This window comes from Cetorhinus maximus, chromosome 17, assembly GCF_964194155.1.
Source record: "Cetorhinus maximus chromosome 17, sCetMax3.hap1.1, whole genome shotgun sequence".
Taxonomy (NCBI): domain Eukaryota; kingdom Metazoa; phylum Chordata; class Chondrichthyes; order Lamniformes; family Cetorhinidae; genus Cetorhinus; species Cetorhinus maximus.
Genome location: NC_135895.1, coordinates 16,108,044 through 16,131,058, shown reverse-complemented (window position 1 = coordinate 16,131,058; position 23,015 = coordinate 16,108,044).

Genomic DNA, 23,015 nt, shown 5'->3' with positions numbered 1-23,015 from the left:
CGGGATTTTCCCGCTCCGGGAGATTTGGCAGCCCAGCCACAAGCCCATTGGCTTTCAGCGGGACCAAGTGATCCTGGCCGTGGGCAGGGCTGGAAAATCCCGCCCAAATTACTTGTGGCTTACTAGGGAAGTTAAGGATAGTATTAGATTGAAAGAAAAGACATAAATTTACAAAGAATAGAAGCAAGACTCAGGATTGGGAGGGTTTTAGAAATCAACAAAAGACAATCAAACAAAAAGAGAATATGAGGATAAACTAGCTAGGAATAAATAAACAGATTGTAAGAGTTTTTGCCAGCATATAAAAGGGAAGAGAGTAGTTAAGGCTTAGAGGGAAAGACAGGAGAAATTATCATAGGGAATAAGAAAAGGAAGAGACATTGAACACTTATTTTGTGTCTTTCTTCACAGCAGAAGACACAAATTACATACCAGTAATAGAGGGTACCTAAGGGTCTAATAAGAGTGAGGAACTTGCGGTAAATAATCAAGAGGGAAAAAATAATGGAGAAATTTAATGGACTAAAAGCTGACAAATTCCAGGACCTGATGATGTACAACCGAGGGTTCTAAAAGAGATAGACAGATGGAGATAGTGGATGTACTGCTTATGGTTTTCCAAAAGTCCCTAGATTCTAGTATGTCCCAGTGGATTGGAATTTAGCAAATGTAACAATACTGTTCAAGAAAGGGGAGAGAGAGAAAATAAAGAGCTATAGGCCAGTAAGCCTGAAAGCAATCATCAGGAAAATGTTGGAATGTAGTAAGGGAGTTTTAACAATGCACTTAGAAAATCATGGCATCATCAGGTAAAGTCAACATGGTTTAATGAAAAGAGATCCATGTTTGACCGATTTATTAGAGTTTTTTGAGAATGTAACTAGTTGAGTTAAGGGGAACTTGGATTTCCAAAAAAAATTCAGTAAAGTGCCACACAAAAGGCTAATGTGCAAGATAAGAGTGCAAGGAGTTGTGGATAATATATTGGCATGGATAAGGATTGGGTAACAGACAGGAAGCAGATAGTTGGGATAAAAGAGACATTTTCAATGTGGCAGGCTGTCTATTGGCAAGGATCTGTGCTGGGGCCTCAACTATTTACAACCTATATTAATTTCTTAGATCAAGAGACATTGAGTAATGCATTTAAGTTTGCTGATGATACAAAGCTAAGTGGGAATTTAAGATATGAGGAGGACACAGAGGCTGCAAAGAGATATAGGCAGGTTAAGTGAGTGGTGACAGATGGAATATAATGTTGGGAAGAATATGGTTATTCACTTTGAGATGTATAAAATTATGAGAGGCATAGATAGGGTAGACAGGAAGGAACTTTTCCCCTTGGTGGAGCGATCAATAACCAGGAGGCATAGATTTAAGGTAAGGGGCAGGGGGTTCAGAGGGGATGTGAGGAAGAATTTTTTCACCCAGAGGGTGGTGGGAATCTGGAACTCACTGCCTGAAAGGGTTGTAGAGGCAGAAACTCTCTTAACATTTAAGAAATATTTGCATGTGCACTTGCGATGCCATGGCATACAAGGCTATGGGCCTAGTGCTGCAAAATGGGATTAGAATAGTTAGGTACTTGTTTGACCGGCACAGACTCAATGGGCCGAATGGCCTTTTTCTGTGCTGCAGACCTCTATGACTCTATGACTATGTCTTTGGGTATAACAATAGAAAAGCAGAATATTTTTTAAATGTGTGAAACCTCTAAATGTTAATGTTCAGAGAATATTTATACATGAAACACAAAAAGTTAGCATACAGGTACAGCAAGCAATCAGGAAGGCAAGTGGCATTTTGGTCTTTATTACAAGGGGATGGAGTACAAGAGTAAGGAAGTCATATTGCAATTGTACAGGACTTTGGTGAGATCACACCTGGAATCCTATGTGCAGTTTTGGTCTCCATATTTAAGGAAGGGTACATTTGCTTTGAAGGTGATACAGAAAATGTTCATCAGGTTGGTTCCTGGGCGAGAGAGTTATTCTATTGTGAGAGGTTAAATTGCACCTATACTCTCTGGAGTTCAGAAGAATGAGAGGCGATGCCATTGAAACATCCACGATTCTGAAGGGTAGGCACTGACAGGTTGTTTCTCCTGGATGGGGGATCTGGAAGAAAGGGACACAGTCTTAGGGTAAGGCTGGAATAGACAGATTTTTGGCTCTCAGGGAATCAAGGGATATGGAGGGAGTGCGGGAAACTGGAATCAGCCATGATTGTATTGAATGGTAGGTCAGGATCGAGGAGTATGTTCCACTCCTGCTCCCATTGATGTTCTGATGTACAGATTTTTGCTATTGTTTGAGTGAAATAATGCTTCCCGAGTTCACATATCCACTGACTTAACCCGACAAAACTCCTTTGTCAGACCCTCAAAGAAAACCAGTGAAATAGGTTGGCAAGACCACCTCTTTATGAACCATAATGACTAATTTAAATAATTATATTTCTGTTCAGACACTCCATGATTAGATTTCTATTAAGGATTTCCCAAAAAACATTCACTCTGGACATCAAATTCATGAGTCTGTAGTTTCCATGGTCACTTTTAGCTACTTATTTTTAAAAAAACACAGGAGAAACATATGTCTGCTTCCAGTTTCCAAGCATCTCTCCAGTATTCAGAGATTCCTGGTAGATTGGTGCCTGACTTCTTGCAATTTTCCCTCTTATTTCTTTAAGAACCCTCAGATGCATGTTACCTGGCCTCTGAGATTTATTTATCTTACGTTTTCACAGTTGTTCAGCAACCATGGTGATAGCAATATGATTAGTATCACAACCTACCTCTGCGCTACTCTCTATTTCCCTTTCCTAATCAGCTAATTTACTTGTCTCTTCCTTGGTTAAAAACATTTACTTAGCACATTCTGCAACCTGTGCAGTGTCCAGTTGTCATGCCTTCACTCAACCTCACTTTCAATGCTTCACTCAGTTCCCCTTTTTTTTTAACTTCTCTTACCTGGGCCTGGAATGTGAGCATTTCGTAACTTACAAGGCAACATGTACTCAATCCTCACGCAGTTTTAAAGTTTTAAGTTCACCCATCACCTCTGTGTTTGCTGATCAACTTCCAGTCTGGCAACACCTCGATTTTAAAATCCTCATCCATATTTTTACCTCTCCCCATCTCTGTAACATCCCTACTTTATTGCACTAAACGTAATTTGCGCTTGAAATTCCATGATTTTTTTTTTTGCTCTGGTTTTACTGATTCTGGACAAAATGCACCGACAAGCACAACTGCTTGGTCCAGATGTTCAAAACTGACAATGACATTCCAACGTATTACAAGCCAGCTGAGCTTTCTGCTATCCTCCAATTCTGGCCTCTCATGCCTCCACAATGCCTCCATCAGGCCACCATTTGTGGCTGCACCTTCACTTGCCTGGACACTAAGTTCAGGCATTCCCTCCCTAAAACTCCCCTCCTCTCCTCCCCCTCTGTTTAAGATGATCCTCGAAACTTACCTCTTTGACCAAGCTTTTGGGCACCCGTTCTAATTTATCCTTATGTAGCTCAGTGCCGAATTTTGTTTGAGAACACTCCTGTGAAGTGCCTTGGGAATTTTACTACATTAAAGGCTCAATACAAATGCAAGTTGTTGTTGTTTGAGGGGAGCAAAAGAAACAAAGGGCAAACCCAAAGCTTTATCTCCTGCTCACCAGTGAACTCCCACGCTCAGGGCAGGATTTTCCCTCCATCGGGCGGGGGTGGGGGGAAACTTGGGGACTCCCACGAAATGGGGGCGCCGCACCCAATCGGGCTCTGGCTGTGATTTCACTCACGCTGGCCGGCCAATTAACGGGCAGCCAGCGTGAGACGCGCGCTGAAAGCCTCGGCGCTGCCGGGGTTGGGGGGCGGGAGGAGCGTGAACTCTGGAGCCTGTGCATGCGCAGGGGAGAGCGTGCACTGAAAGCTTCCTGAAGGCACAGACCTGCCTCAGGGGGGCTGAAAGGTTTAAAAATGAAAAAAAAACATTTTACAAACAAAATGAACATGTCCCCACATGTGGCTCAGTTAAAAACGATGTTAAAAAAAACTTTACTTCTTTTTATTTACTGTTGGAAACCTCATCCCGCCTGTAGATGAGGTTTCGTACAAAATGCAGAGGCCGCCTGGCCTATTCGCCCTAAGGTTGGACGGGCAGCGAAAGAAACCTTTCAATGACTTGCTTAAGGGCCTTGCTGCCAATTTCGTGCACGCCCGCCGACTGAAATATTGCGGCGAACGCACGATGACATTGGGGCGCTTGCCTGACATCATCGCGCACTATCTTACTCCCGATCGGGTCGGGCGCGTGCCTGCCCATGGGACGCAAAGTTCTTCCCTCAGTCGACTCCCACTTCAGAAGCCCTCAATCCATTCCCATCAGTGGCAGGATGTCCAAGACTGACAATGACATTCCATTAAGTTGGAAAAGTTAACGTAACTTGCTTTCGATGTACAATCAAATGTCTTCGGCCTATGTCCCATTATTTGATTAATTTCATTGATACACTATATTGATGCCTCTGCTCTATTTGATCATTTCACTCAAACGCTTCTCTGCCTGTATCATTGCAAGGTAGGGCTGGCCATTGGTGTGCAAAATGAAACAGCATTAACTTGAAACCAAATAATCCTGGTTAAATCAGTCATCTGCTGTAAATGTGGACATTTTTTATAGAAAATTAATTCCGCTCACCTCTTTTCAGTATTTCATATAATCCTTGGGTATTATTTACCTTCCTTTTTTTTCCCAGTTAACCTAAGTTACTGGTTGGCTGGTCAAGTTTTGACTTGGAGTTGGCCACCAGTTTGTTGGAAAAGGAAGACAGTGAGAACACTTGCAGCATAACCATCTCATGGCACTCCATCTATTGGCCTGGTTAAGAACTTTTAAAGCACACCAAAGTGCAACAAGTGATTTGAAATGAAAGCGAACCCGGTGGAATTCAAAGTCATAGCTTTCTGGGTTAATCACTTTGAACGGCTGTACAGCTGAATCATTATTCAAACATGCATTATTTAGACTTGAATCTCTCCATAAACTCTTAGAATGTCTTATGATGATATCCTGCTCATCACAGAAGGGTAAAAGGGGGGATTGGTGCCTAAGCAAAACAAAGTTAGATAGAAGAAACTATGATTAGCAGTGAGAGAAATTGCAACATTTTCTAGAGTCTGCTGGAGCTTTGCCTGCATGTTTGGATGGATTCAGAATTCCAAGATTCAATTGCTGCCTCACATCTCCCAGCCAGTCTTTGTATTTTACTAATCTATTCTTTCATGGAATGTGGGCACATTTATTCCCCAAACCTAACTGCCCTTGAACTGAGATGCTTGCTAAGCCAGCCAGAGGATCGGGAGTCACAGGTAGGCCAGACCAGGTAAGGATAGCAGATATCCTTCCCCAATGGGCATTAGTGGATCCAGATGGATTTTTAACAACACTCACCATCACTGAGGCTACCTTTACACTCCAGGTTTATTATTTGAATTCAAATTCCACCAGCTACCATGGTGGGATTTGAACCCATGCTCCCTAGAGCATTATGCATTACTAGTCCCATGACATTGCCACTACACCACTGACCCCCACCTCTTGACTTTACCTTTTTGATCAGAAATGGCTGGTTTTTTTTGGGGGGTTGCTGGCTAATGCTCAATCTGTGGGAACATTTAATTCTTCTGATTAACCTAGGTGAAAATGCAACAGACATAATCGCACGAAGTGTAATGTGATATGGGACTACTGCCGTGACTAAACTTGTTTTTGGGAGGGGGTTTTTATTTTTTTATATCTTCTTGCTGGCGAGGCCAGCATTTCTGGCCTATTCCTAATTGCCCTTGAGAAGCTATTGCGAATCACAGAAGAGAGGGAAATCTAGCACACAGGGTATGCAACGTACAAGATGTTCCTTCAGTAATTACATTGCACTGGAGCTCAAATATTAAAACTTGTCAAAGCTAATCTTTCAATATCCTCTCAGCTCGGTGAATTACTTGGACATTTTGGTATGATATTATATTACATTATCTTTTTGTCTGGAGACTGGAGTTAAGGAACGGGGAAATTTTTAAAATAGATACAGAAATAATAAAGTTAAACAGTGGAAGTTGAAGGAAGTGAGTCTGGGGAGAGTGAAGGAAACACGAAATTAAAAAAAAAAGACAGTACATTTTTCAGAACAATTTTATGAAGTGTTTACGTTAGTAGAAATACATTAATTTTGCAATAACAAAGCTCCAATTAACATTCCCATAGCATTATATTGCAATAAGGAGAAGCCACTTGAGTATTCATCTCTTTGAAAAGCTTTCTGTATATTTTTAGCAGGGGAATAGAAACTTTGCTCCAACTGGTATATGTTGGTGTTTATGTTCCACTCGAAACTCCTCCCACCTTATATTATCTAACCCTACCAGTATCTTTCTGTTCCTTCCTCCCTCATATCTAGCTTCAACAACAACTTGTATTTATATAGCACCTATAATACTTCAAGACATTTCGCAAGAACCTTATAAAGCAAAATTTCACACTGAGCCACATTAGGGCAAAAGCTTGGTCAAAGAGGTAGATTGTAAGAAGCATCTTAAAGGAGAAAAGAGGCAGAATGATTCAGGGTCTTAATGGGCAGCAGGAGGCACGGCCGTCATCAATGGTGAAGCAATTGAAATCGGGGTTGCTCAAGAAGCCAGAATTAGAGGAGCGCAGATATCTCGGAGGGTTGTGGGGCTGGAAGAGATTACAGAGAGAGGGAGGGGCAAGGCCGTGGGCAGATTTGAAAACAAGGATGGAAATTTTAAAATCAAGGTCTAGCTTAACTGGGAGCCAATGTAGCACAGGGGTGATGGGTGAATGAGACTTGGTGCAAGTTCGGGTATGGGCAGCAGAGTTTTAGACGACCTCAAGTTTACGTGAAGGGTAGGTGGTCAGAAGCTCATCCCAGGGTCAACTATGATACCAAGGTTGCAAACAGCCTGGTTCAACCAGGTGGAGTTGGTGGCTAGGGAACAGAGTTGAAGTGGGGACAGAGGAAAATAGCTTTAGCCTTGTCAATATTTAGTTGGAGGAAATTTCTGCTCATTCAGCACTGGAAATCAAGCAAGCGGTCTGACAATGTGAAGTGGAGGGTTCAAGAGAGGTGGTGGTGAGGTAGAGCAAGGCCTGGGAGATGGGGGGGGCGGGGGGGTTTGCAGACAGTGCCAAACAGCGGCTCTCGAGGGCTGGGGCTCTGTTGCAAACAGAGTTTCTCGTCATCCAGCCTGAGCAACCAGAGCTGCAGATCTGAAAGACCAGCTTAAAAAAAAATGGATCTGTCAGGCTGAGGGTTCTGAATTTTTTAAAGCCAATCTGTCAGTGTCAGGTGAATTTCACTGAGTTGCTACGTTGCTGCTTCCGAACTTTGGGGAGCCTCGTGATTCCGATTTTTTTTTAAAAAGACCCACCAGAAAACCCAGAAAGCTACTCGAAGTTCAGCAGCAGCAGCAGCAGCAACTGAGAGTGTTCTTGGTTGAAAAATGGGAAGTAAAATCCCCGCAATGTTAGAACCAATAGGATAGAGTGTCTGTGTGTGTGTGTGTGTGGAGGGGGTGGGTGGGGTGGGGGAGGTGTGGGGGAGAGGGGGTTGGGAGTGTGTGGAGGTGGGGGGAGTTGGTGGGGAGTTTGGGGGGGTTAGAACCATAGAAACATACAGAGGTTACGGTGCAAGAAGAGGCCATTCAGCCCATCGTGTCTGCGCCAGCCATAAAGAGAAAAAAGAAACTAGCCGCTCATTTTAACCCACTTTCCAGAACCTGGTCCTTAGCCCCACAGGTTGCAGTGTGTCAGATGCAGATCCAGGTACCTTTTAAATGAGTTGAGTTTTTCAGCCTCAAACACCAAGTTGGGCAGTGTATCCCAGATGCCCACCACCCTCGAGATGAAAAAGTTTTTCCTCATGCCCCCTTTAATCCTACCAATTAGCTTAAATCTATGACCCCTGCTAACTGACCCCTCAGCTAGGGGAAACAAGTTTTTCCTGTCTACCATAAGACGTAGGAGCAGAAGTAGGCCATTCAGCCCATCGGGTCTGCTCCGCCATTCAATGAGATCATAGCTGATCTGATAAACTTCAACTCCACTTTCCTGTTGTTTCCCCATAACCTTTGATTCCCTTACTGATTGAAAATCTGTCTATCTCAGCCTTGAATATACTTAACAACCCAACATCTACAGCACTCTGTGGCAAAGAATTCTACAGATTAACTCTCCAACTCTGTTTTAAATGGGCGACCCCTTGCTCTGAGATTATGCCCTCTGGTCCTAGACTCTCCCACAAGGGAAAACAACCTCTCAGTATCTATCCTGTCAAGCCCCCTAAGAATCTTATATGTTTCAATAAGGTCACCTCTCATTCTTCTAAATTCCAATGAGTACCGGTCCAACCTACTCAACCTCTCCTCATAAGAAAATCCCTCCATAACCAGGATCAACCTAGTGAACTTTCTCCGGACTGCCTCCAATGCCAGTATATCTTTCCTTAGATAAGGGGACCAAAACTGTTCACTATTCTAGGTGTGGTCTAACTAGTGCCTTATAAAATTTTAGCAAGACTTCCCTAGTTTCATACTCCATTCCCTTTGAAATAAAGGCCAACATTCCATTTGCCTTCCCTATTACCTGCTGAACCTGTCTGCTAGCTTTTTGGAATTCATGCACAAGGATCCCCAAATCCCTCTGTGCTGCAGCTTTCTGCAGTATTTCTCCATTTAAATAATATTCAGCTCTTCTATTCTTCCTGCCAAAATGCATAACCTCACATTTTCCCACATCATATTCCAACTGCCAAGTTTTTGTCCATTCACTTGACCTGTCCATATCCCTCTGTAGACCCTTTGAGTCAACCTTACCACTTGCCTTCCCATTTATTTTTGTGTCATCCGCAAACATGGCGTTGGTACATTCACTTCTCTCATCCAAATCATTATTATATATTGATAGTAATTGTGGCCCCAGCACTGAACCCTGTGGTACTCCTCTAGTTACAGGTTGCAATCCTGAAAATGCCCCCCCCCCCTTATTCCAACTCTTTGCCTTCTATTAGTTAGCCAATCCTCTATCCATACTAATATACTACCCCAAACACCATGGGCTCTTATCTTATTAAGTATCCCTATGTGTGGTACCTTATCGAATGCCATTTGAAAATCCAAATATATTACATCTGCTGGTTCCCCTTTATCTATCCTGCTTGTTACCTTCTCAAAGAATTCTAATAAATTTGTCAGGCATGATTTCCCCTTCATGAAGACATGTTGACTCTCCTTGATTATATTATACATTTCTAAATGCTCTGCTATTATATCCTTTATAATAGATTCCAAGATTTTCCCAATGATGGATGTTAAGCTAACTGGCCTATAGTTACCTGTTTTTTGTCTCCCTCTCTTTTTGAATAAGGGTGATACATTGACAGATTTCCAATCCTCTGGGACTTTTCCAGAATCTAAGGATTCTTGGAAGATTACTACCAGTGCATCCATTATCTTTGCAGCTACTTCCTTTAATATCCTAGGATGCAACCCATCAGGTCCAGGTGACATATTAGCCTTTAGCACCATTAGTTTCCCTAGTACTTTTCCTCTAGTGATAATTATTGTATTTATTTCCTCCCCCCACTTTTTGCCTTTGATTATGTAATATTTTTGGAATGCTATTAGTGTCTTCTACCATGAAGACTGATGCAAAGTATTTATTCAACTCCTCTGCTATTTCCTGGTTCCCCATTATTATTTACCCAGCCTCATTCTCTAAGGAGCCTATGTTCACTTTGGCCTCACTCTTCCTTTTTATATATTTAAAGAAGATCTTACTGTCCATTTTTATTTTACTTGCTAGTTTACCCTCAAAGTTTATTTTCTCCCTCTTTATTTTTTGGTCATCTTCTGTTGGTTTTAAAACTTTCCCAATCTTTGGCTTACCACTAATCTTTGCCACATTGTATGTCTCTATCTAGGCCCCTTATAATTTTGTACACCTCAATTAAGTTACCCCTTAGCCCCCTCTGTTCTAAGGAAAACAACCCTAGCCTATCCAATTTTCAAGCGTTGGCAACATTCTTGTAAATTTCTGCTGCACTCTCTACAGAGCAAATATGTCCTTCCTGTTACGTGGTGACCAGAAATGTACTCAAAATTCCAGCTGTATTAGGGGGTTGGAAGGGAGGTTGGGGGGTTTGGAAGGGAGGTTGAGGGATTGGGGAAAGTTAGAGAGGTTGGTGAGGAGATTGGAGGGGGATTGGGGGGACATTGTGGGGAGGTTCGGGGGGAGGGTGGGGATGTTGGAGGGAGGTTAGCTGCTGAGTTTTATTGTTTTGTAAAGGTAGTTATTTCCTTGTAGCCACTTTCCTAACATCAAAGGTTATGGGGAGAAGGCAGGAGAATGGGGTTGAGAAACTTATCAGCCATGATTGAATGGCGGAGCAGACTCGATGGGCCGAATGGCCTAATTTCTGCTCCTATGTCTTATGGTCTTATGGTCTTATCAGCTGATTGTTCTGTGATTAATTATCCTTAGAGAATCAGCATTAGGCCTCCAATTTCACCATTGCTACAGTCACCCTGTCTACTGCATGCAGGTGTAATGAAAGAAAGACAAAACCTACATTTATACAGCACCTTTCACAATGTCCCAAATCACTTTACAGCCAATTAAGTACTTTTGAGTTTAGTAACTGGTATAATGTAGGCAATGTTATCAAATGGCAGAGCAGGCTCAAGGGGCTAAATGGCCTACTCTTGCTCCTAATGTTAACACGTCATTCTGGGATAGATGATATGAACTGGGCTAGATGGCCTTTGTCATCCATAATTGTCTTGTGAACAGAGGTGGAATCATGGCTGGAGTTCAGTTTATTTTGTCACTAATGAAAGTTTACTGTGGGCATAATTTTACCGTCCTGTTTCGGCAGGGACAGGGCCATAAAATGCAGCAGGCCGTTATAAATCCCATTGACGACAGCGGGAAGGTAAAATCCCGCTGTCGTAAAATTCTGCCCTGTGAGTGAGCTTTGTGGGATGAGATTTCCAGGACAGGAGTGCATAATGGACTCATAGCGAATCAGTAGCCTGTTTCTCAAGAATCTTTTCCAGTGACTTTAATCTTATCTTTTTGTCTCCTTACCTATTATCCCACTCTATCTCGGTGCTTTTTATGAGTTTTTTGGAGTATTGAAATATCGTGATAAAGTTGTGTTACATTGTAGATATTGAAAATATATTGTAGTGAGAAACAGCAGTCTTCAGACTTGCTGATCAAAAAAACACAGATACAATTGTGAACCATTCAGTCTTTGTCTCTGGCCTCTTAAAGACTGTGTCACACAAAGACACCTGAGGATTCCAACGCTTCTCACTGACAGTGAAGATATATGTTGTTCAATCATTCCACTTTGCTGTTCAGGAGTCATTTGATCTTTCTATCCTGTGAGATTACTGATAAAATAGAATCCAATTACACCCCTTTTGTGAAATAATTATATGGAATAATATCATGCACCCAGGCAGGAGAAGGTCTTCTGATTCTTCTATAGAATGGAAAAGATCTTGTGCAGTTTATCTTGGTTGCAAGTGTTGAACCTTTTTTCAAATATGAATTTACAGTCACCGGTTCCAAATGGTGCAGTGTTCAGAACATGTTAATGAGGGCTGAGGAAGACACCAAAATCAGTGTCATCATCTGCATAGTGTTATAGATAACTAATGGGATATTGTCCTGTCAAATTAACAATATTACACAATGCTGGTAAAGTAAAATTTGTACTCTCTTCTTTGTTTAATAGTCACAGTGGAATCACCTTTAGGGTGCACACAAACTAACATTGCATTATATTGTTGCTGTCCTTAATGTTAATGACCCATGTTGCAAGTATATCGGACAATACTTATAACCAGATGCCAACACAGGGCGTTCTCATTTTACTAGGGATTTTCTGTGATTGTTTTGTGAATTGATTGGTGAATCTTGAAAGGGGAAAAAATATCGTACATGATTGAGGGGGAGGGTTAAGGTAGGGGGAAGGAGAAAGGGGCCTGGAAACAGGAGAAGCAGCAGGGCTCATGATCTTTCTTCCTGGCAATGAGGTAGAGCTGAGTGCTGTCAGTGTACATGTTAAAACTTGCACTGTGTTTTGGAAAGATGCTGAGGGGCAGAATGTAGGTGAGAAATAGGAGGGGACCAAGGATAGATTCTTGGAGATCATCAGAGGTGTAGGAGTGGGAAAAGAAACCACTGCAGTTGATTCTCTGGCTACAGTTGGATAGATATGAATGGAACCAGTCAAGTGCAGTCCCAACCACCTGAACAAACTTGGAGGATAAGCTATTCAGCTCAGTCACTCCGGGCGGTATCAGATATTCAGCCTTCTATTCCTTAAGAAGGAATTAGACAGATTTCTAGGTTCTGAAGGCGTCAAGGGGAATGGGGAGAGAGCGTGAGTGTGGTGTTGAGATACAGGATCAGCCATGACCATGCTGAATGGCGGAGCAGGCTCGAGGGACCGAATGACCTACTCCTGCTCCTATTTTCTATGTTTCTATGCTTTATCTCCACTGTCATAGTAGGGCTTGTCCTGGCTATGTAGCGCATAAATCAAAACCGTTTAAAAAAATGCTGGCCTAAGGAGCCTGCAATTCCCTCAAGCTGCTGTGTTCTCGTGGTTAACATCAGCAAGAAGGAACCTTGACACCCCTCCCCCACGTCCCTCATTTTCACACAAAATTCTTCATTGTCTCACCATCTTGTAGCACTCTGTGCTTGTTTTCGCGATTAAGTGTCAAGTTTTAAGGGAGCAATCTTCTCATTTTTACAAACATTAAGTTAGTTTTGCCCGGATGGTTTTCATAATGATTACGAGTATCAATAATCTGATTTCTGCTATTTTTGATGCTAGCTTTTCCCTTTCCAAAATATTATTAAAAACAATGTTTTTTTAAAAAAAAAAATAACAATAGGTGATGACATTCTTAGCCGTAACCATGACCTGTAGGTGAGCATAAGCAGGTTAGTGCGGCATGGTAAAGTTTGAATGATAAGGGCGAGCGCTTGTCATTTTTGCTAAATTAGACTCCCTTAAATTACAAAATATAATGAAACAGCAATTTGCATATTTGCAGCAATATTAAAGAGGATCAAATTTAGCTCACCAGTCTGAACAAACAAAAACACGCAATTTAATATCTCAAATTACTACTAGTGAGTGACCCTCACCAGAAAGCCTGATTAGCGATAGTTAATTAGGAGCCTCAAAAAACTAAATCCTTTCTCAAATCCCACTTTGTGTGTGTAGTGGAAGATGCAGCCATGAGTTTAGTCCCAGATCCAATATTTACTCTTCCCTGATATGTTTGCATGAGAGTTTTTCCAGGGTATTACAAAGACATGTAAAAATTAATATTCAAATATAGTGCCGGTGAAAGTAATCATCATATATGGGTGGCAAAGCAATTATCATGCTGGCATTTATGGTATATTTAATTAATAGTTTGTCTCAGGCAAACCTGGCTTTAATTTCTTAAATATTTAATCCGTATATATCAAATACAGCACACTATTTTGGAGTGACATCTGGTAAATAAGAAGTTATTTCAAAGAGTTAGGGAATATCTTCTCAGTTTAATATTCAGCATTTAAAATTCCAATAGCTAAATGTTTTCAGGACATTTCATATAATCTGTGAAAGGGATGGAGCAAAGCCTACTTGCATTCCTTCCTATGATTTTGAGGAAGACTGTAGCCGTGGCTCAGTGGTAGCCCCACCCCTGCCTCTGTATTAGACGGTTGTAGGGTGGGCTTGTCCAACCTATTTGTGCGTGGGGGCCATGTTTCGATTCTTTTTCCCGCTCGGGGGTCCGACGAGCAAATTTCAGAAAGGTAAGGTTTGACACGACGTCAAACGTGAATTTCAAATAAAAAGAAGCTGAGGTATGAAAAGAAACAATTTGCTGAGTTAAAAAAAAAGTCAAAGCAATAAGCTGATAATTTTTTTTTAAAATGAGTAATAAATAAAGATAACCATTGGAGTGTGAGAGGCTGAGAGTGAGTGTGTGTCCAGCTGACTCCCAGTCTCAGGGCGCTCACTCGCTCCCCTTCACTCGCTGTGTGAGCGGGTGTGAGTATGTGTTAGTGTGTGGGGGTTGGGGTGAATGAGCACCCTGGGACTGGGAGTGAGCCAGACTCACAGGCATGTTCTCCTCTCCCTCTCACATGCGCACTCACCTTCCTATCTCACACAGACGTACACATTCATTCCCCTCTTAATCTCCCTCTCACGCACACACTCTCCTCCCTCTCTCACACAGACGCACACATTCATTCCCCTCTTAATCCCCCTCTCACACACACACTCTCCTCCCTCTCTCACACAGACGCACACATTCATTCCCCTCTTAATCCCCCTCTCACACACACACTCTCCTCCCTCTCTCACAGGGACGCACACACTCATTCCCCTCTTAATCTCCCTCTCACACACACACTCTCCTCCCTCTCTCACACAGACGTACACACTCATTCCCCTCTTACTCTCTCTCGCACACACACACTCTCCTCCCTCTCTCACACAGACACACACATTCATTCCCCTCTTAATCTCCCTCTCACACACACTCTCTCTCGCAAACACACACTCTCCCTCTCATAGACACTTACACTCTCGCTCCCTCTCCCGCGCACACGCTGGGCGGAATTCTCCCATTCCGCTCACAGTGGGCGGGAACGGAGAATCCAGCAGGAGGCAAAAAAATCGGAAACTGCCGTCGTAAAAATTCTCCCGATGGTGTTTTTGTGGCGGGTCTATTATCCCGCCAACTAGTGTTGCGAATGCCATTTACATTCATTAGCATGTCATGAATGCTCATTCAAACAGCTGCTCACTGGAATCTTGCCACACCTTCCATTCTTCCATCACGCCAGCGGGAAATTACGTTGGCGTCAAATACGTTTGTAAGGGGTGGTGTGCACAAGTCAGACTTCAGTTCACTGGTAACTTCGAGGTGAGTGGGACATACCTGTCATAGCGCTGTGCTGGTCTCGTTGCGATGAATACCATTCTACTCAGGTTGTAGGATTGCACTGCTCCTTCTGTTTGCCTTCATCGCCCCGAGGAACACCACTGTGCTGAGGTACTCATGCAGGCCTCCACTTTCAGAGACTAGCGCTTCAACCCGGGGTGTGCTGTGAGGCGAGGGGTCGGGCTGACTAACACGAGTGGGGTAACGGCGAGGGAAGGGGGGAAGGGTGAACATAAGGGGGGGCCTTTCTGGGGTTGCCCTCTAACCTCTTGTCGCCACCAGAGTGAGCAGGGGCAGGATTTTGCCCTTGGCAGGGGTGCTCGGTGGGTGCGGGCAGGGGCAATCGGGTAGCTGACCACCGCCCGCGATCAGCTCCGTTCCGTGATATCACGCGGGTGGGCCAATTAAGGCCCGCCCTGCGTGGATCGCGAGCGGCAAGGCTCAGCGCTCCCTATGCATGAGGGGGGAGGAGGGAGAGACGGGCCTAGTGTGCAGTTTACGCCTGTGCGTGAAAGAACGCTTCAATCCCCCCGAGGCAGCTCCGTGAAAAAATTAATAAAGGCAGTAAAAATTTAATAAAACATGTCCCCTCATGTGGCTCTGTCACCTGAGATGGGACATGTTTTTAATTCCAAAATAAAGTTTTTATTTAATGTTTATTTGCTTTAGGAAACCTCATCCCGCTCGTGGATGAGGTTTCCTAAAAAAATGTTTGTCTGCCCGCCAACCGTAAGGTTGAACAGGCAGCATAAATTTGAATTTAATTAGCTTGTTAATGGCCTTAAGAGGCCTTTTAATTATCAGTGGGCACGCAGCCAACTCCGGTGCGCACCCACCAAACAAAATATCGCGCAAGTGCGCGATGACATTGGGCCACACGCTCAACGTCATCACGCGTCATTTTATGCTCGGGCGTGTCAGGTAAGCGCCCACAAGCAGAGCGTAAAATTCTGTCCCAGGCTTAGAGAGAAAGGAGGAAGACCTCCTTACGATGAAAGCCACTGAAAGCCAATGGCTTCATTAGCACTGTTAAAGGGCTACTCAGAACTCAGTGGCTTCACATCACAATCACTGCATCTCAAGGGTAACACATAGGAATGCAGAATTTGGGAATGCAGGCAATAGTGAAGGAGACACATTTGTATCATATATGGCATTCCATCAATGAAGGCCTGTCACGTGTTTACCAGCTGTGACACTCCTAACGGGCCAAAGGACATCCACTTATTGACCACGAGCAACTGACTGGTCATTAATATGCCACATGAGAGATTGGAGCGCAGAGCTTGGTTGGGTCAATCATCTCACTTAAACATTAGCATCCCACGCAGGGCTCAAGATGTTACGTATCTGTGATGCCATCTTGGTCACCTCGATTTGTGTGCTAGTGTCTCAGGGACAAGGCGGCATCAGCCACCATGCTAGTAGGGCAGGAAAAACTATGGACCCTTACAGTCTCCAAACCTGTCATCCGCTGAGCTTTGCTTTCTTGCCCCTTGAACCATTAATGTCTTCAATGTTCTCTTTCAGAGAGAAGGCAAAAGCAGATATGGATCCAGGGCTCAATGCTGCCTTTGTCAGGATCCTAATGCAAAGAAGGAGATGAAGAAGGGAGAGGCAACTCTGCCCTCAGCTCCAGCAGGAGGGACATGGACAATCAAAGCCAGAGCATGAACAGGAGGGTCAGGAGGAGACACCCAGACAACGGGAGCAACTCGCCCGACCTAGGGCTTATCGTCCAAGAGTCTCCTATTTACAAATGAGTGAGAGGCAATGCTGTGCACGTCTGCACTTGTCCCGAGATCTGGTATATTCTTCGTGAAGACCTGATGCCACATGGAGTTGGAGGGTATCCCCTGCCAGCGGCTTTGAAGGTGACCACAGTGCTCAATTTCTTAGTCTCTGGTTCTTTTCAAGGATCAACAGGTGACCTGTGTGTCATCTCTCAGTCCACAACACATCAATGCATGAAGGAGGTCACAAATGCCCTTTACAGGAAGGCCCATCATTATGTCAGGTTTGCTCTGGATGAAGATAGCCAGGCTGCGAGATTCACCAGCTTCACCACCATCTCAGGTTTCTCTAGAGTGCAGAGTGCAATAGAGTGCAACAGAGGGCATCCATGTGGCTATAGGGGCTCCATGGCAGCAGGCCCTAATGTTTATAAACCCCAAGGGTTATCATTCCATCAATGTACAACTGATGTGTGATCGCCGGAAGCACACACTGCACGTTTGTGCACGGTACCTGGGAGTTGCCATGACTCCTACATCCTGAGACACTCCCGGGTGCCTGAGATTTTTGAGGGGCCATTATGTCAGCAGGGATGGATGTTTGGGGATAAGGGGCACCCACTGAAACACTGGCTGATGACACCAGTGCGTCACCATCAGAGTTGTTCCGAGGAGAGGTACAATGCTGCTCACAGCTCCACACGCTCCCTTATAGAGCGGACCATAGGGCTTCTGAAGATGCATTTCAGATGCTTGGACCACTCAGGTGGCTCACTCCAATACACTCCTGACAGGGTTTCCCACATCATTGCAGTGCGCTGCGTCCTTCACAATCTGGCAATGCAAAGAGGTGACCCCCCACCGCCCCCGCCAGAGGATAACCTGCAGGAGGATGAGAGCACATCTGAGGGTGAAGATCCGGAGGCCCAGGAACCTGAGGAGGCTGCTGAGGGTCAGTATGAGTGCGATCACGTCGTGGAGGAAGGAAGACGTGGGAGATGTGCCCGTGATACGTCAATCGCTGACAGATTCCAGGAAGAGTTAAGTTAAGCGAGATAATATGGCCACATCTCTCCTAGCCCTCAATGCCATTTTCTTTCAACTCAGTGATGTCCACCCACTTGCAGTGAGAACGAGTCCCACATTCACACTTGCCTCATGAATCTTCAGGCCATGATCTTTGCTTTAGTCCGTGGAGCCCCGTGAGTGAGCTCACTCTGGGAACTGAGAGCTCACTTAGGAACAAGATCGATGCGAGAGAAAACTTAAAGCTTTTGCTGCCATCGAATGATGTAAACACTGCTGTGACTGAGATGTGGACATGCCTAGGGGCCTCCTCCTCCCATGTGTCTTTTCTTCTGTCACTACCACTGAGGAGACACAAATGCCGCTAGATTATCAATGCTGATGAGCTGCCCTCACTCAATGGTGTTCTTCGAGGAAGAAGGGTGAGGAACGTTTACATCACTCATTTTCAATAAAGATTTAAACACATCTCCCTGCCATCACACAAGGGGTGCAGATACTAGTTCAAATGAGGTCGACATCACAGGAATGTGAATCTCACAGTGGGACACTATCACTGAGTGGGAGGAAGGCTAAACCTCAAAGTAAGAAGACTCCAAAGTACAAAGTCACGACGCCTTCAGTTGACAGGAACATTCACATAACCATCAAATGTATTAACCAAAATGCGATTTAGCTACATGTCTAGCAAACCAGTGACCCAAAAGTGACATCAATTTTTCTTAACTTTCCTAACACTAGTGCTACGCCTGGGGTGCAGCCCTGACATCTGCAGCAGAGGTGGAGGCAGCCTGCTGACTGCTACGCCCTGATGTCTGTGATGACCTTGGCGGACGTCCTCAGGTGGCCCGAGGCCTGGAGGGCCCTGACCTGATAAGGATCACCTGCTTAGGGGCAGAAGCGCCCTCAGTGGTCCTGAGAAGCGGGAGTGGATGGGGGTCACAGGCAGAGGGGCTGTGAGCGGCTGCACACTCTTGGAGTGTCCTGTGAGGAGGCCCCCGGGGTGCCTGACTGATGCTCATCCTCCCTGAGGGTGCCTGAGGGTCCCTCCCTGACTCCTGCAGGAGATGGTGCACCTGGAGAGAGGGCAGGGTGCCTCGTCGTCATATCACCTACATCATGATGGTGCCCACCAGGGTGCGTGGCCATGGAGTGCAGGGCCGAGTATAAATCCGGCAGGAGCGGAGAGACCTGGGTATGTGTGCATAAGTCTTTAAGGGTGGCTGGACAGGGAGAGAGGGCTGTTTCTAAAGAATACAGCATTCTAGGCTTCATTAATCAGGGCATAGAGTACAATAGCAGGGTGGTTATGGTGAACTTATATAAGACACTGGTTAGACCTCAGCTGGAGTATTGTGTACAGTTCTAGGTGCCACACTGTAGGAAGGATGTGAACGCATTGGAGAGAGTGCAGAAGAGATTTACAAGGATGGTCCCAGGGATGAGACACTTCAGTTATGAGGAAAGATTGAAGAAGTTGGGACTGTTTTCCTTGGAGAGGAGAAGGCTAAGAGGAGACTTGATAGAAGTTTTCAAAATCATGAGGGGTCTGGACAGAGTAGATAGGGAGAAACTGTTCCCGCATTGTAAACGGATCGAGAACCAGAGGGCACAGTTTTAAAGTGTTTTGCAAAAGAAGCAAACGCGAGGTGAGAAAAAACTTTTTCACACAGCGAGTAGTTAGGGTTTGGGATGCATTGTCTGGAAGTGTGGTGGAAGCAGGTTCGACTGTGGCATTCAAGAGGGCATTGGGTGATTAATTAAATAGAAACAAAGTGCAGGGTTACGGGGAAAAGGAAGGAGATCAGCACTGAGTTAAAATGCTCAGAGAGCTGGTGCAGACATGACGGGCTGAATGGCCTCCTTCTACACCATAACTATTCTGTGATTCTGTGAAGACCTGCTGGACCAAGGTCTCTATAGTGGTCGCCAGTCTTCTCATGGTGATGTTGAGGTGCTCGCAGGTCAGAGCCACGACATCAGTGTCATGAAACTATCATATTTTTCATAATATTATTGCAGGCTTATGTGTGTGAGTATGGATGGTTCTGTCTGTGTGACTGATTTAATTAGACCAGAGATGCTTAGACTACAAGACTGAAATTATCAAGAGTTAGGTGCAAAGCAGACCTTTGAAATGGAGAGGGATAAGTTAAGATGAGGGTTCCACAGATAGGGTGTGAATGAAGTGTGCATTTTTAGATAGGTGAAGCGGTTGTTTGATTTTCAAAGCCTTTGGAACTCCACTGTTGAGTGGGTGCTGTGGTAACCTTGCTGGGTTGCTTCTTTAAACATAAAATTTATTTTGGCCTGTTGCCTTAAAGTGGGTGTGTAGTTGGGAATCAGGAATTAGGAATTTTTGGATTTGTTATAATATCAAGTAACTGTAATCTTATCTATGCGTTTGAATTATTTTCTTTTGTTAATAAATGTTTTAATGTTATTTTTAAAACCTCTAAAGTTGTTAGTGGACTCATTACTTCTGAATTTAGTGCACAAATCTTCTCGTAATAAATTCAAATTGCAAAACCGTTGTGATAGTTTGGCCAAGTTTCCCTTATGGATTTGGCCCACCTGCCACATCATAACAATCAGACAGAAGGCAGGCAGGCTCCCCCATTGTTTGCTCTAGTCTGTTGAGTGACTGCTCAATCTCTGCCTGATGATCCCGCCTGTCGTTGCATCTTCAGCATAAATTTGGCGGCCGCTTCCAGACCCTCATCATCTGACTCGGACCAAGCGAGTGGCTGGTCTCCAGCAGCCCTCCGAGTGCCGGAGACCTGGGCTGTCCCTGCCACCGACTGCTGCGGGGACGTGTCAGTGAGGTGTTCCCCAGAAAGTGAGCCCGAGCCTAATCTACAGCTGTGCCCCAGCGACATGTGTGTCTCTGAGCTGGTGGTGGTTGCGTGTGAGTGCCGTGACGGTTCTTCCGGAGTTTCCTCCTTGTCATGAAGTCCGGGGTCTGGCACTGGTGGTGCTGGACTGGCTTGGGGGCCTCGATCTGTTGATGACAAGAAAATAGAAAAGAGTTTCAGTTAATGAGCATGAGCTAGATAATACTGCACGAGACTCACTGTGAATGTCAGGGTTCAATGAGGTGGTGGAGCTGTGATCCATATTCGGTTGAAGAGGCTGATCACCCCTTTCCCACAGGAACGACCCCTGTCATCCCCAGTCAGCTCAGCTGCAGCCCCCTCGAATTCACTGGGGGCAAAGATGTTGGACATCCCTCCCCCGGTCTGCGCTCTCTCGCTCCTATTGTGTGCCAGCTTGGCCCTGTATGAAGAAGAAAGAAAGGCATGTGATGAGAAGGGATGGAGCAGAGGTTGGGTGAGATGCATGTTCCCTGTGTGTGATGAACCCTCCCCAGAAGAGCCAGAGGATGGAGTGTGAGCAACATGATAGATGGGATGGTGGTGATGTGAAACTCTCGGTGAGAGAACGAGTGTTGATATGTGTCCCCCGCTAAAGGTTGTGTGAGATCCCTGAAGAGAGCAGCCATTTGAGTGCAGGATGCCATGATGAGAGTTTGATATTGGAGGGAGTTGAAGGATGACTGACGCTGGTGGAGTGGATGAGATCATTCATCCTCTTCCTGCACTGGGTGGCACTTTGGGCAGGGGTGTCAGCCGCGCTGACCTGCTTCGCTATGGTGTCCCAGGCCAGAGAGGTGAGGCTGCCTTGCTTCCTGCTGCCATCCATTGGGTAGAGCTTGTGCCGTTGTTCCTGCACCCCTCTGACCACAGCCTGGAGGGCCTGGGTGGTGAAGTGAGGTGCAGACTTCGCCCTGAGGCTCTCAGCCTTTCTCTTATGGGATGCAGACATCTCTGGGTGGGCTGGAGAGATTGAGGTTGTGTGTTGGACTGGCAATTAAATATGGCTTCCAGATCTTCGAGCCCACCAGCTGGCGGCAGGCGGACAGATCAGCTCCTGACCCGCCAGGTCATTCAGAGCAAAATGCGCCTCTGCATAATTAATGAGGCTCCAAGCAGAGGATCAGGTAGAATTGCCGCCATTCTGGACAGCGGGCTGGGTGCTGCCAAAACCAACCACCGCCACACTTAGATTCATATTGGGAGAATTCTGCCCACCCTCTCTCTCTCTCTCTTTCTAACACACACATATACTCACTTTCTCCCTCCCTCACACACACACACACACAGACTCGGGCCAGAATTTTTACCTTGATGGGCGGGTGGGCCCCACCAGCTTGGTGACGGGCGGGCAGCCGAACTCCACCACCGAAACGGGCCCCACCGCCATTTTGAGTGGGCGGGCCAATTAAGGCCCACCCAGCGGCCTGCCCGATGGGAAGCGCTATGCACTTCCTGTGCGGTGTGGGGGGGGAGGGATTCCCCATCTGTCAAAGAGCGCACTGCTCCCTGAGGCAAAGTCCTGTCTCACGGAGATCACTGACAGTGTAAAAAACATTAAAAATAGAAAAATAAAAAAATTATTAACATGTCCCTCTCATGTGACAATGTCACACGAGATGGGACATGTTGATAAAAAGGACATAAACTTTATTGAACTTCTTAAAAATGGACATGAAACCTCATCCCGCCGGTGGATGAGGTTTCATGTATTATCAGAAGCCCGCTGGGGCTCCTGGCCTGCCCGCCAGCCTTAAGGTTGGATGGGCAGGGCCTTTAATTATCTTAATTGGCCATTGACAGGTCAGCGGGCGGACAGCTGATTTCGCTGTGCGCCCGCCTTTCTGAATATTTAAATGGGGCGGGATGACGTCGGAGGTTCCTCCCAATGTCATCCCGCGTCATTTTCCCATCGGCGAGCGGGCCCCGCCCCCAAATCACCGACGGGAAAACTCTGGCCTCTCTCTCTCTCTGTCACGCACACATGCACTTACTCTCTCATAGACACACACACTCACTCCCTCTCTCATGCACACTCACTCTCTTCCTCACACTCACCCATTCACTCACTCACTCCCTCACACACACTCACTCTCCCTCACACTCACTCACTCACTCACACACTCACACACTCACTCACTTACATTCCGGCAGACCCCTTTTCTGCCTTACCCCAGCTGCCCAACAACATGTCCAGTGGATCCAGCTTTGGGCCCTGACCCACTCCAACTCTGGGCCCCATTCCCATTCCAGGGCCCTGGTCCATTCCCACTCCGGGCCCCGCTCCCATTCCATTGCCCTGGCCCCACTCCCACTCCGGGCCCCGGTCATGCTCAGG